The following is a 13,189-nucleotide window of genomic DNA, read 5'->3' on the forward strand; positions in this document are numbered from 1 at the left end:
GCGGGTGTACAGCTCTGCCACTGTTCCAAATGTTCTAGCGATAATGTCCATGTCGTCCGCAAAGCACACAAATTGACCGGATTTTGTGAAAATCGTTTCCCGGCTGTTGAGCCCGGTTCGTCGCATCACACCTTCCAGAGCGATGTTGAAGAGTAGGCATGAGAGTCCGTCACCTTGTTGCAGTCCCCGGCGAGATTCGAATGAACTGGATAGTTCACCCGAAACCCTTACGCAGTTTTGCACACCGTTCATCGTTGCTTTAATCAGTCTAGTCAGCTTCCCAGGAAAGCTGTTTTCGTCCATGATTCTCCATAGCTCTGCGCGGTCGATACTGTCGTATGCCGCTTTGAAGTCGATGGACAGGTGATGCGTTGGGTCCTGGTATACACGACATTTGTGGAGGATTTGCCGTACGGTAAAGATCTGGTCCGTTGTCGACCGGCCGTCGATGAAGCCGGCTTGATAACTTCCCACGAACTCATTCGTTTTAGGTGACAGACGACGGAAGATGATCTGAGATAGCACTTTGTAGGCAGCATTCAAAATAGTGATCGCCCTGAAGTTCTCACATTCCAAATGGTCGCCTTTCTTGTGAATGGGGCAGATTACCCCTTCCTTCCACTCCTCCGGTAGCTGTTCGGTTTCCCAGATCCTGACTATCAGCCGATGCAGACAGGTGGCCAACTTTTCTGGGCCCATCTTGATGAGTTCAGCTGCGATACCATCCTTACCAGCTGCTTTGTTAATTTTGAGGTGACTCTCGCTGTTTGCATGGAAAGCACCAGTGTTGATCATTTCTGTTACGTTTTCTCTTTCTGGCAGCAAAATGGCAAGTGGAGACGTGGGGTAAAGAACGACGGTTCAGTAGCCGATCGTTCAGTGTTTGTTCAACAGTAGTAAAACAGATACAGTCCGGATTCGCTGGTTGGGTCACGACTGCGCCCCGATTAGCGAATCGTGTTCGTTCGTTGGGGCAACTGACAACTGATCAAAATGCTCTAGACACACGCAAGTGACGAGAAATACGTCACGGAACACTCACATACTTGCGCAAACGTTCTGTATACAGGAGCTGTGATGCGACGGCGGTCAGACGTCAAACTCGTTTTGATATCTATTTTGACATTGACAGTGCTTTTTAGTTGGGTTTTGCCCCAACCAGTAAACATTCAACCATCGAGACAGCCCATCTAACGAGCTCTCAACGAACGAATCGTCACTGTATCACACAATACGCACACGCTACGCAGCACAGAAAATTGCCCTACTACGAAATTGATTTTTTGTTGAACAGGACAGGACAGCAAAAAGGACTAGAAATGTAAGAAAATTACTAGACTAACATGCAAATTACTAACTAGACTAACATGCAAATTACTAACTAATATTGCTAACTAATGCACTAAAGGGTGATACGGTCAAAATTTGGTCACACAATTTCTTTCATAACTTGAGACTGCGTACACCAAAACAGCTGATTTTTGGACCAGTAATGGTACATTATATGTAGCTTGTACCATAAAACTTTCATCAAAATTGGTTTAGTATTTGCGGAGATATTGTGAATCCTGAAAACGGCAATTTTAAAATTTTGCACAAAGAGGATTAAAAAATAAGAACACATTTTTACTCTTTTATTCATAGAGCCAGAAAAACTGAACCAATTTCAATGAAAATTTTTCTGTATGTAAAGTATACATATCAAAATGATGTGTAAAAAATTCATTCAATTTGATCCAGCCGTTACAAAGTTATGTTTGTTTAGGTGGTCAAATTTTGTCAAGTCAAGTCAAATTTTGGTCACACAATTTTTTTCATAACTTTAGACTGCGTACACGAAAACAGCTGATTTTTGGATCAGTAATGGTACATTATATGTAGCTTGTACCATAAAATTTTCATCAAAATCGGTCTAGTATTTGCGGATATATTGTTGAACCCTGAGATCTGCAATTTTAAAATTTTGTGCAAAGAGGATTCACAAATAAGAACACATTTTTACTGTTTTATTTATAGAGCCAGAGATACTTAACCGATTTCAATGAAAATTTTTCTGTATATGAAGTATGCATATCGAAATATTGTGTAAAAATTTCATTCAATTTGATCCAGCCGTTACAAAGTTATATTTGCTTAAGTGGCACCCGGTTAGTTTTTTTCATATTCAAACTGCTTCAACTTTGAAAGTATTCATGCAAAATGGCTCAAAATTTAACTAAGAACATATGTTTATAACATTATTATACTGTAACATTTTGATAAAAATCGGAGCAGTTTTGGTAATTCTATAATCAAAAATGTGCTTTACTGACCTTAAATTTCCGAAAATTTACTATGGAGCGCCTTTGTACAAAATTTTAAAAAGGTAGGTCGATGGTTTTATCTATATATCAACCAATACTTAATCGATTTTGATGAAAATTTTATGGTATAAGCCACATATAATGTAGCATTACTGGTCCAAAATCAGCTGTTTTGGTGTACGCAGTCTAAAGTTATGAAAAAAAATGTGACCAAATTTTGACCGTATTCACATGCAATGTGAACTTAAATACTATGTGAAACTTGAAACTAAATAATTGAATATAAATTGCAGCTAAAAGCAAACTCAAACATAAAAAACGAGTTTCGCTAATTGGATCGTCCGAAACAACAGTTCCTGGCCAACAACTTGTTTTTATTTTTGTTCGTTAAAACATAACAGGGACCGTAATAAGTTAAATAACCCTTCACGCATTTGTTCTCAATCACAACAATAACCCGCATAATCACAAACTGTAAATGCAACGTTTCTCATACTGTAGATGACCATTAAAAATTGTCACTTAACCATTTTTCAAACTGTTGCAGATAACAGTAAACTAACCATTCCAGGTACATATTTGCCAGTTTGACAAATGGTAATCCGCCAATTTACAGTATGTGGAATAGGCGGTTTAGATTGATTACCATTAAAAATCGCTCGTTTTCCCGAACAAATTTTTCGCAATACAGTAAAGGATACGGTCAATATATTATCCAGTTTTTCAGACAATTCACTGCATAGAAAATGGTTAGAGAATAGTTTAACCATAAATTCGGAAGAAAAACAAATAATGTATGTATAACAGGTGAATTATAGTTCTCCATAGTAGAATAACTGTAAACCATATTGTGCTTATATGGCTATGAACACTATTCTATACTGTTCTTTTGCATTCGAACCTAAAGAGAAAAATAAAGTACCCAATTCGGAAACACTCAAGATAATTTGCTACAAATTTTAAATAGTGCACCATGTTTTATTGATTACTTAGGCTATGAACATAAAATACACCCGAAAACGCGTAACACTGAACTTTCTATGTGGTTGTGCCGGAGTCTCCGGGAATCCTACCTAATTGATGTTGAACGCCGGATCTTGCAGCTCTCGTTGCAGCTGGTCATTGTGACTCCGTTGATAACCTGCGTAGACCTTCCGTAGAGGACCAGAAGGGATGGATTATCGGCTTCCGGAACGATTGGAGTCGTTCGATGGGGGTTTCGGGAGCGTGTGGCGGTCCCAGGCGGTATGGTAAAGTCGTCCGTGAACGTTGTTTTTCTATAAATAAAATCAATAATTTGCGAGAAGCGGATCACTACCAAAACAACTGAATCGAAAATGCGTTAGAAAATTTGTGATTTGCTCTAATGCGTTGAAAAATGCATATAATGCTCTTGAAAATGCGCAAAAAAAATCAATGCGTTGAAAAATGCACGAATTGCGTTACTGAATTTGCGCTAATGCGCTACAAAATGCGGCAATGCGTAATGTCAATACACAAGGCTGAATCCAAAATGCGCTAGTGATTCGCCCCTCGATAATTTGTTACTGAATATCGGTAATAAATAATTGTACTACTTACCACCTTAGATTCTGAATATTTATTTGCCACTAGAACAGTTAAAGTTTCATTTTTTATCACGCATGAAAGTAAGCATTGGGCGCTAGGTTATCCAAATCAACCGGAGCTAGGCAAAACTTGATAACACGCACACAAAACGTTTTTAACAGTAACAGAAACAGTCCATTTAATGCAGAACAATAATCTTCTCAAATGTGTGCGTGGCTTCATCATTGGTTTGCTTTCGGTATGGACCATACATAATTGTCTTTGAACTATATGTTACACGGTAACAGATTGTGTGATTGTTCGGTGACCATTATTTAATGTTTTCCGTTGCAAGCTATCTTGGAATGAACCATTGGAAATTATAAGTGTACAATTTATTAGACATCAACAGTTTGAGAGATGGTTGAAAATTAGTTCTATATATTTTCGCTGGTGGAAATCAATATTGTTAAATTATAGGGTAACATTAACTCAAACGTTAACAATATTATAAACAGCTTACATAACGTTTGAACTGTTTGTCAAGTTGTTTTTTGTTATGCGGGAAGCCAATGGGAGAGCGTCGATGCTTGTTTTCGTCGCAGACAATTGGAATTAGTAATCCTACATTATAGAGATCTGTGGAAGCGGCCATTGTGAGCCAATCGTGCAGAGAGAACTGTCAAAATGTGAGCTGAACGAACATGTGACAACATATGAAACTTCCGCTCATCTCTATATGTATAGAGGATTTCTAATAGGAATGTGCAATAAGTAGCTTTGTCGCATAACGGAGGCGTGTGCTTCCTTGCTTCTGATTGGCTGCGCGCAACCTAGGAGCGCGCAACTAGACTGAAGTTGTGCGTAACTGCCCAGCGCGCAAAAAACTATACAAAATATTTTTTTGCAATAGAAAGATAAATCTAAAGGTGTTTCACAGTCTATTGATTAAGGCACCCTACACACCAGTCAAACGGTTTGACCAACATTGCCACCGCCCCCAGGTTGGTCGAACCAACTGATGTTTCTGCAACCGTATGACGAACTGCCAAACCGTGTTGCACCAACATGTCACTTTGGTTGCACCAACATCATCTCCCATTTGAAATCGCACTATGTTTGTGCAACAACACTACACACGGTACGATCGGTTCGTCAAACATTGGCTCCGCCCACCTTTGGTTTGAGTAAAATCAAACTGGTTTGATTTTTGCCGACCAAACCATCAACCGTCAAATCGGTTTGACGAACTGCCAAATCGGTTCGTCAAACAGCATCACACACGGTCAAACACAGCACCAACTCAACCACCAACCTGGGGGCGGAGTCAATGTTGGTCAAACCGTTTGAGTAGTGTGTAGGGTGCCTAAGACTATTGGGTAAATAGAGTTAATAAACTATACACTGAAAAACAAGAAAACCCAAAATTGAGTATTTTAAGACTCATTTTTGAGTTCTTTTTTGCATCCCCTTTCATTCGCTCCCTTTATTGTTGTCAGAGAGTGAATAGCAAAACAACCCAACTTTGAGAGTTCAATGCGGGAAGCCAAAATTGAGTAAGTAACATAGTACCGAAAGTTGAGTAATTTTAACCAACGGTTGAGTAAAAAGAACTTTGACTCTAGGTACTTTGGCCGTATACGCCTAAATGCAAACTACCTAGCTCAACATTGACTCTATCAACTTAAAATTGGCTTCCCGCACGCAACCTCGAAGTTGGGTGGAATGAACTCACTTTTGGGTACTTTTGTTTCTCCGTGTAGAGGACGAATATCGCTGCTGTTCCCTTTGTTCTCGTTCGCAAACATGCCGGGTATCTATCTGTCAAACTGCATACTTTTTCGCTTTGACACTTATATCCCTCCCTATCTTCGCCAGCAAGAGATGTTGCGGCGGCGACGCCAGCGACATTCGTCCTCTATAGTTTATTAACACTATTATTGGGTAAGATCTGATGCGTATTTGGGATTAGGTCACATGCATGTATAAAAAATCGATATATTAGTTAACGTTGAAACATTCGGCATTTAAAACATCGTCATCATCGAACATTTTAAAGCAGTTTATGTTTCGTTCAAATCAAATATTTTTGCAATGAAAATGGATTTACTGTGTTCCGCATGAGGAATAGAATACAGTGAATACATTTTCGTGGTTATTGTTTTGATTTAAAGTGAAAATACTGCTTTTCTGTTTCCGGAAAATGATGACGAATGCTTGATCCTTAAGAACGATTTAGTCTATGTTGCGTTCGCTGATTTTTTTAGAATCTTTTCATACGGGAAGGGATGGTATGTTGTTGCATATTCAAGCATTACATTGCTACCCAGCTGAACCCTTTACTTCCCACGACTTTAAACGACAATTTCTATGTCAAAAAAACGTTTCCGAAAAAAATATACTAAAACACAAATCAGCTATTTTTTTTCGAAAGCTATGAACAGGTTTTACGCCGTAAATCAATAGGTTTTTAGTTGTTTATCAATAGAATTGAATTGAAACAAGTAGTTAGTAGTTGGGTTAACCCTATGAGGATCAGAAGGCCAGCTCCAGAGGCACGTTATCCTTCATTTGGGACATTTGTACCTTATGAGGATGCAGTTCTATTCTAAAAAAAAATATTGCATCTAATTTATCTATTTCTGTTTGTCCCGAGTTCATCAAAAATCGATGGTGCTCTAGAGCTACCACGTCAAGTATAACCCTGATTGATTTTTATGCACGCATAGTTTGACTATTTGCATTCGTTCGAGCATATTGAAATAAATTTCACACCAAACTAGGTGAAAAATTAGTTCTGTAATGTTAATTGACTCGTTATAAATGCGTTTCTCCCATGGTTGAACTGAGGCGTTGATTAGGTTGTCGACTTCGAAAGAGAATAAATTGAAAACCCTGATTGTGAAGGAGTAGATAAAGCAGAGTAAGGTGTAAATGAACTTCAATAGGATTTAACGGAATGGTGATTCAATGAAGGTATTGTGAACATTTTTTCCTCTCCTTAACTAACCGCGCAACCTTAATTGCTTTTTTCACCTCTCGGCGGGTATAAATTAGGATATTTTAGATTAAGCGAATGTGGAAAAAACAGCAGGGAACCACAGGCTTGGTTCATTTCTCCACAGGTAGCTCAATGTGCGTATCTAATATAGAAAATAGAAAACGAAGGGGTCTCTTAAAGCAGAACCAAGAATCGAGAGAACACGATAGAAGGAAAAAGCTTGAAATAAATGATGTTGAGAGGTGCTAGGCGAGGAAGTTTTATCGCCTCAGAACTGGCCACTAGTGCGGCTTTAGTGACTGTGCATGATGTATGGTGGATTTGAAGAATCAATTAAATTTTCAATAATATTAACTTTGTATCATAAACCGTCGGTCCATATGAAGGTGTTAAGCACAACGATATCTTGTCGGTTTTGACACCACTATTCTTTTTGACATTTTGATACACACCGATTAAGAAAATGATCAAAATTTTAGAATCTGATTCTTCTATTAATCGATTCAAATATGAACAAATGAATTCTGAAGTTTGTTTTACATCCCAGTAAAATGTCAAGGGATTACGGGAAGCATGCATCTGCAGATAAAACTGACTCTCGATGATATTGTCGCGCTTATCTTTTGTTAAGGCTCAAGCATTCGTCATCATTTTTCGGAAAATAAAAAGCAGTTTTCTCGCTGCAAACCAAAACAAGGATCATGAAAATATATTCACTGCATTATATTCATCATGTGGAGTGCAGTGAATATATTTTCATAGCAAAAACTTTTGTTTTGAACGAAAAAACTGCTCTCAAATGTTTGATGATGACGATGATTTCAATGACGAAAAGTTCAACGTTAAAGTGGAGTGGCATACAGCCGCAGTGACATGCAAGGCAAAACAAAAGAAAATATGTTCCCGCCAAAAAAAGACGTGGGTTTTGCATAAGTGACAGATGTTTTTGAATGAGATTCTTCTTATTATTCTTAAATTAGTTGGCGATTGTTCCGCTAGGTGGTGCTAGCTTTCACATAAAATTTTGGACTTCCTTATCTCGTGATATAGAAAAGTGTTGTTTCCGGGAAATTTGTTCAGAAGGATAAGAACATTCTATAGTGATTCACCAATTGGTTATGTCACATTCTCCCGAATTCCAAGCACCCGAATCACAAATGCCCGCAAATCATTCGCCTCAATGTAGCATTCTCCCGAATGTATTAAATGTCTCAACAATATAATAATCTTAAAAACACCTTTCTGAAATCAGTTAATGAGAAAAATCAAGAAACCTTATTTCAATTTTGCATACACATATTAACCCACGAGCGATCGCGCTGTTGTATTTTGTACAACACGTTGAAAAAATCTCGCCTTTTGTACTCAGCATTAGCGTGGTGCTGACGCAGGTAGTCAACCGCGCGAGTTACGGAAGGTTAAAGGCACAAATATTATGAACGAAGCATTGAACCACGCTGCATTTGTTTATCCTGGCTTTGCTCACTTGTAAAAAAGGCAGATAATCCAAATCAGACGCATTTGCAGGCCTGGTAGCGAGTCACTATTCAGTGACTTGGTCACTATTTTCATATAAGTCACTATAAAGTCACTATTTTCAGGGCTTTTCAACTAAAGTCACTTTTTCTGTTAAAAAGTCACTATTTTCAACTATTTTCAATGTCCTGAAATCTAGCTAGTAAGTAAAACAAGAATTGATATTGAAAATAGTTAAAAATCAAGCTGGAGACAATAAAATGTCTAGTATGTAGTAGGTCTGTTGACAAATTCACCAATCACCTTTGTACAAAGACTGACTTTGATTATTAGTGTTGTCTTTTTTCATATAATTCATGTGACTCTACTTTAAACATAAATGTGTGATGGCATTCTCGGCAATAACAAAAATGCATAGGTTTTTTTTAACTGCTGGTAAAATTACTTAAGTATTTTCAGAAATCTTGCTGAAATTCTTGGCGGAGTTCATGTTAAAATTTTCAGTCAGCAGGACACAAGGTTTTTAGTGTTGCTGCAATATAAATATATGTACTTATTTCTGAATTTCTTGCAAGATCTTCCGTATGATATTCTGGAAGTTCCTGGAAGAAATTCTGGCAGCTTGAGATTAGTTCCCTGAAAAGGAAGAAGGTAAATATGTACATTGAATAGCCTAATGAAGGAAAAAAATATAACTATTCAATTGAACCTGAGACTACCCAACCTGAGATTTGCAGATAATCTAGTCGTCAAAAAGCCCAATTACTTCTCCCGTAATGCCACGAAGAATCCGCCAGGAAATGAATGAACAAGCCTGTAAATATTTTGAGAATTTCATCATAGGCTCTTTAAATGTGAGATATTTAAAAGAAATTTAAAATTCTGTTACAAGTTCTTCTAACATTGCTTTGGATATTCAGAATGGTAGGGTAGAAGTTTTGGCCAGTCCGGAGTTCTGGCCATAGTGCGGTATTGAGCCTGTTGCGATATAAATCGGCGTAAATTTATTTTTTAATAGTAGATCCCAATACAATGTGATGATTACAGCTGTGAAAATCAGACGTTTTGAATAAAAACTAGAAAAAAAAATATATTTCCTTAAAAAAATCAGCTCCCATATATCTATATTGGCCAGGGTGCTTCTAATTTGGCCACTCCCATAAGAAATACACGTGATTGGCCAAAATAGAAACCAAACTTAAAAATATGGTCAATACTGCGGCAGTGCTTCTATTTTGGCCAGTGCCACTTTTAATACAAAAATCTAGTATTGGCTTGATTTCTGCATTTTTCCTTCAAAATATAGATTGAAACCTTTCATTTGACACATTGTTTGTTTTTATAGGATTATTGGTTATTTTTATAAGAATGATTTCCCTTAGACTGGCCAAAACCGGTGCCCGCACCCTAGTTGATTTTTTTCCCTATAATTTTCAGATTTTTTTCGAAAAAATTGCCTTATTCCTTACTATTATTCGTTTCCACATTTTTTTTGTATTGAAGGGATTCTTGCAAAATTATTCATAAAATAATACCTGAGAAATTCTTACTCAAATTTAGTCATTTATTTTCTTTGCATATGTTTTCGTCATGAATTTCGTCAAAAAATCATCCAACAAGTTCTCATAAGAAATTCCACATTCGAAGCATTGTATTTCCATTGGGTGCACTGCCACAAACTACGAAAGTTGTAATATTTTTATTTTTATTCTTGGAAAATTTAGCAAATATCTTTCCAAGATGTTCCTCTGAAATCAGTCCACAAGTACGAAGAAAATACCCGCAATAAATATGTTCATATAAATCTATTCAGAAACTCGTTCAATAAACCTCTGAGCGTTTCATCTTCAATTGCTTAGATAAAATCGCAAAGAATGTATTTACCAATCAGGGTTTTGTCGAAAAATCACTCAATGACATCTGTTTTAACTTCTTCTAAAGACTTCATCAAGAATTTTCTAAGAAATTCAATCAATGTGTCCCAAAGGGTTTCTGCCGTTACAGACTTAAGAGTTAAGGTGGCCAACACATATACTTACGTTCATCAGCCTCTTGCCTATCTGGATCAATCTAGTTCTGCATAATATATGCAGAAAATTGAATATACGTGCGATTTTGTACATTTTTTGGAATAGGCGTGAAAGTTTTCTTAAAAAAATATTCATTATGCGATACTCCAAGATTTTCGGAATAAAGTACGTCCAATAATTCCTAGTCACTAATATTTTGTTGTGTGCTAAAAGTCACTATTTAGTAACCTTTTTGCTATCTGTAAGTCACTATTTGGTCACTATTTTCGAGAAATTGGTCACTAAATTAACTATTTTGAGCATCATGTTTTGCTACCAGCCCTGCATTTGTTTACGAATTTTCAAGATTTGTAAGAGACGAACCAGCCAAGGGTTAAAAGTCTCTGAAATAAAGACAAATTAATCAATCAAGATTAGTGCTCATGAAAACGTCAGTAGGGGTTCAATCTGGCCATTGGGGCAGCCGTATTTGTATTATTTGATGTTTCACTTGTTCACGTGTTTGGCCGAATGCCATTTCTCCAAAAGCCATCAGGTCAAACATGCTTTGGCTAAATAATGATTAAACCGAAGACCTAAACCTAAACCATTGACATTTCCAGGATATCAGCAAAAAGTAACTGAAAGTATTTTCATCAGAGATTTTCCGGTATTTTCATCCGGTATTTCCGGCCGTAACGTCCCGATTTATCACCTCCCTTGTCAATTTTGGGGTGATAAAACAGGGCCAGTTATGACATCGTGAAATATTCTTATTTTTATATTTGAACTTTAACATTAATTTAAAGCCGTATTCAGAGTAGTATGCATAACTGATATGTCTGACAACGGGGACGTCCATTAATTATATCACGAAAATATACAAATTGTCGCCCTTTTTATAGGACCTCCACAATATTTGCATGGATCGTCACACTTTTATGAACGCAGTCATTATCTTCCTGTAATGTACGGACATTCTCTATAATATTGTTTATTCTGCAGAGGCTGCTCCAGAGATTTCTCTTAGAATTTCTGTAGGGATTTTCTCAGTGATTTTTCCATGGATTTCTTCCGGGATTCTTCAGGATGTTATTTTTGTCTTTTTGGCGTAACATACCCACTTGTACAAATTCTGCTATTTGCTTAGTGTTTCATGAGCACTTCCACAGTATTAAACTTAGAGGATTTTTCCAGGGAACCACGATATTTTCATTATTTTTCCATAATTTCTAAAGGTATTTGTTCATGGTTTTACTTCAGATTTTTTCAAAATTATGTTGTATATTCCTTAAAAGAATTAAGAACACTTGAAAATTTTTTTTCGGGAAACCCCCAGGAATGTTTTTCAGGGTTTCTCCAAGGATTGCGTCTTTAGTGCCTCCAAGGGATTCCCGTTGATCAAGCAGAAATTCATTTCCAAGGATTATTTTTTTTTCGAAGATTCATCCCAAACATTCTCCGGGTTTTTTTTAGGATTCCTGCAAATTTTGGCAGTTCGTGTCCGTATGAAGTTGATCATCCATATTAACTTCTTTTCTCGATCAGCCTAGATAGCTGTGTAGTGTCGGTAGCGATTGTCTCAATTGGCTAAGAATAACACTACGGACCGCCTGTTTCGTTGGTAAGAGTCCACCGACAGGGGACCCCTAATGCATGGTGTGATGCGGCTTCATGCTTACCGTGCCTAGGAATGAATAGCTAGGGGGTCTAATAAAAACCTAACCGCAAACGGAACCTGTGGAGTACCAGGGCGCCCTCCACAGTATGTTGCCCTTACTGCGCTAACCGGAGCAATGGTGCAGTGGACCTTGTGTTTCTCCGAGACAATCGGCTGCCCTTCTTTTGTCTCACTTGAGGCTAAATAAGGGCGGGATTATGAAGATGTTGCTAATGGATCATTGTAGCCAACTTTTTCGCTACTCACCGCATCAAAACAAAAGCGTCACCGTATATGGACTGTAACACAATGAAAGCAGTCGAGTTACGTCAAACACACAAGGCTACGGTGGCGCTATCTGTTCTTTTCATAGCGGCCGTTTCAGCTATTTCAGTGATCCATTAGTTTAAATTTTCACCTATTCACAAGTTCTAAGATCTGCCAGAGTTTTAACTTCCTACTCTCAATAATCATAAAAATATCGAGATTTGAAATCGAAAAAGGTACCCGGGTACCCTGCTGACCACATAAGGGTTAAACCGGATTGGTCATTAGGCCGAAAAGGTCATGAAGTCGAAAAGTCTTTAGGCCGAAAAGATCTTTAGGCCGAAAAGGTCTTTAGGCTGAAAAGGTCTTTAGGCCGAAAAGGTCTTTAGGCCGAAAAGGTCTTTAGGCCGAAAAGGTCTTTAGGCCGAAAAGGTCTTTAGGCCGAAAAGGTCTTTAGGCCGAAAAGGTCTTTAGGCCGAAAAGGTCTTTAGGCCGAAAAGGTCTTTAGGCCGAAAAGGTCTTTAGGCCGAAAAGGTCTTTAGGCCGAAAAGGTCTTTAGGCCGAAAAGGTCTTTAGGCCGAAAAGGTCTTTAGGCCGAAAAGGTCTTTAGGCCGAAAAGGTCTTTAGGCCGAAAAGGTCTTTAGGCCGAAAAGGTCTTTAGGCCGAAAAGGTCTTTAGGCCGAAAAGGTCTTTAGGCCGAAAAGGTCTTTAGGCCGAAAAGGTCTTTAGGCCGAAAAGGTCTTTAGGCCGAAAAGGTCTTTAGGCCGAAAAGGTCTTTAGGCCGAAAAGGTCTTTAGGCCGAAAAGGTCTTTAGGCCGAAAAGGTCTTTAGGCCGAAAAGGTCTTTAGGCCGAACAGGTCTTTAGGCCGAAAAGGTCTTTAGGCCGAAAAGGTCTTTAGGCCGAAAAGGTCTTTAGGCCGAAAAG

The 13,189-nt window shown here is 37.9% G+C and overlaps 1 protein-coding gene across 1 annotated transcript in view; it reads left to right on the forward strand.

Annotated features, from left to right (window-relative positions):
- Nucleotides 1–13,189, forward strand: part of LOC109432771 (homeobox protein unc-4) — a 182,643-nt gene that overhangs the window by 132,674 nt on the left and 36,780 nt on the right. The window lies entirely within an intron of this gene.

Source organism: Aedes albopictus, chromosome 3 (genome assembly GCF_035046485.1).
Source record: "Aedes albopictus strain Foshan chromosome 3, AalbF5, whole genome shotgun sequence".
NCBI lineage: Eukaryota > Metazoa > Arthropoda > Insecta > Diptera > Culicidae > Aedes > Aedes albopictus.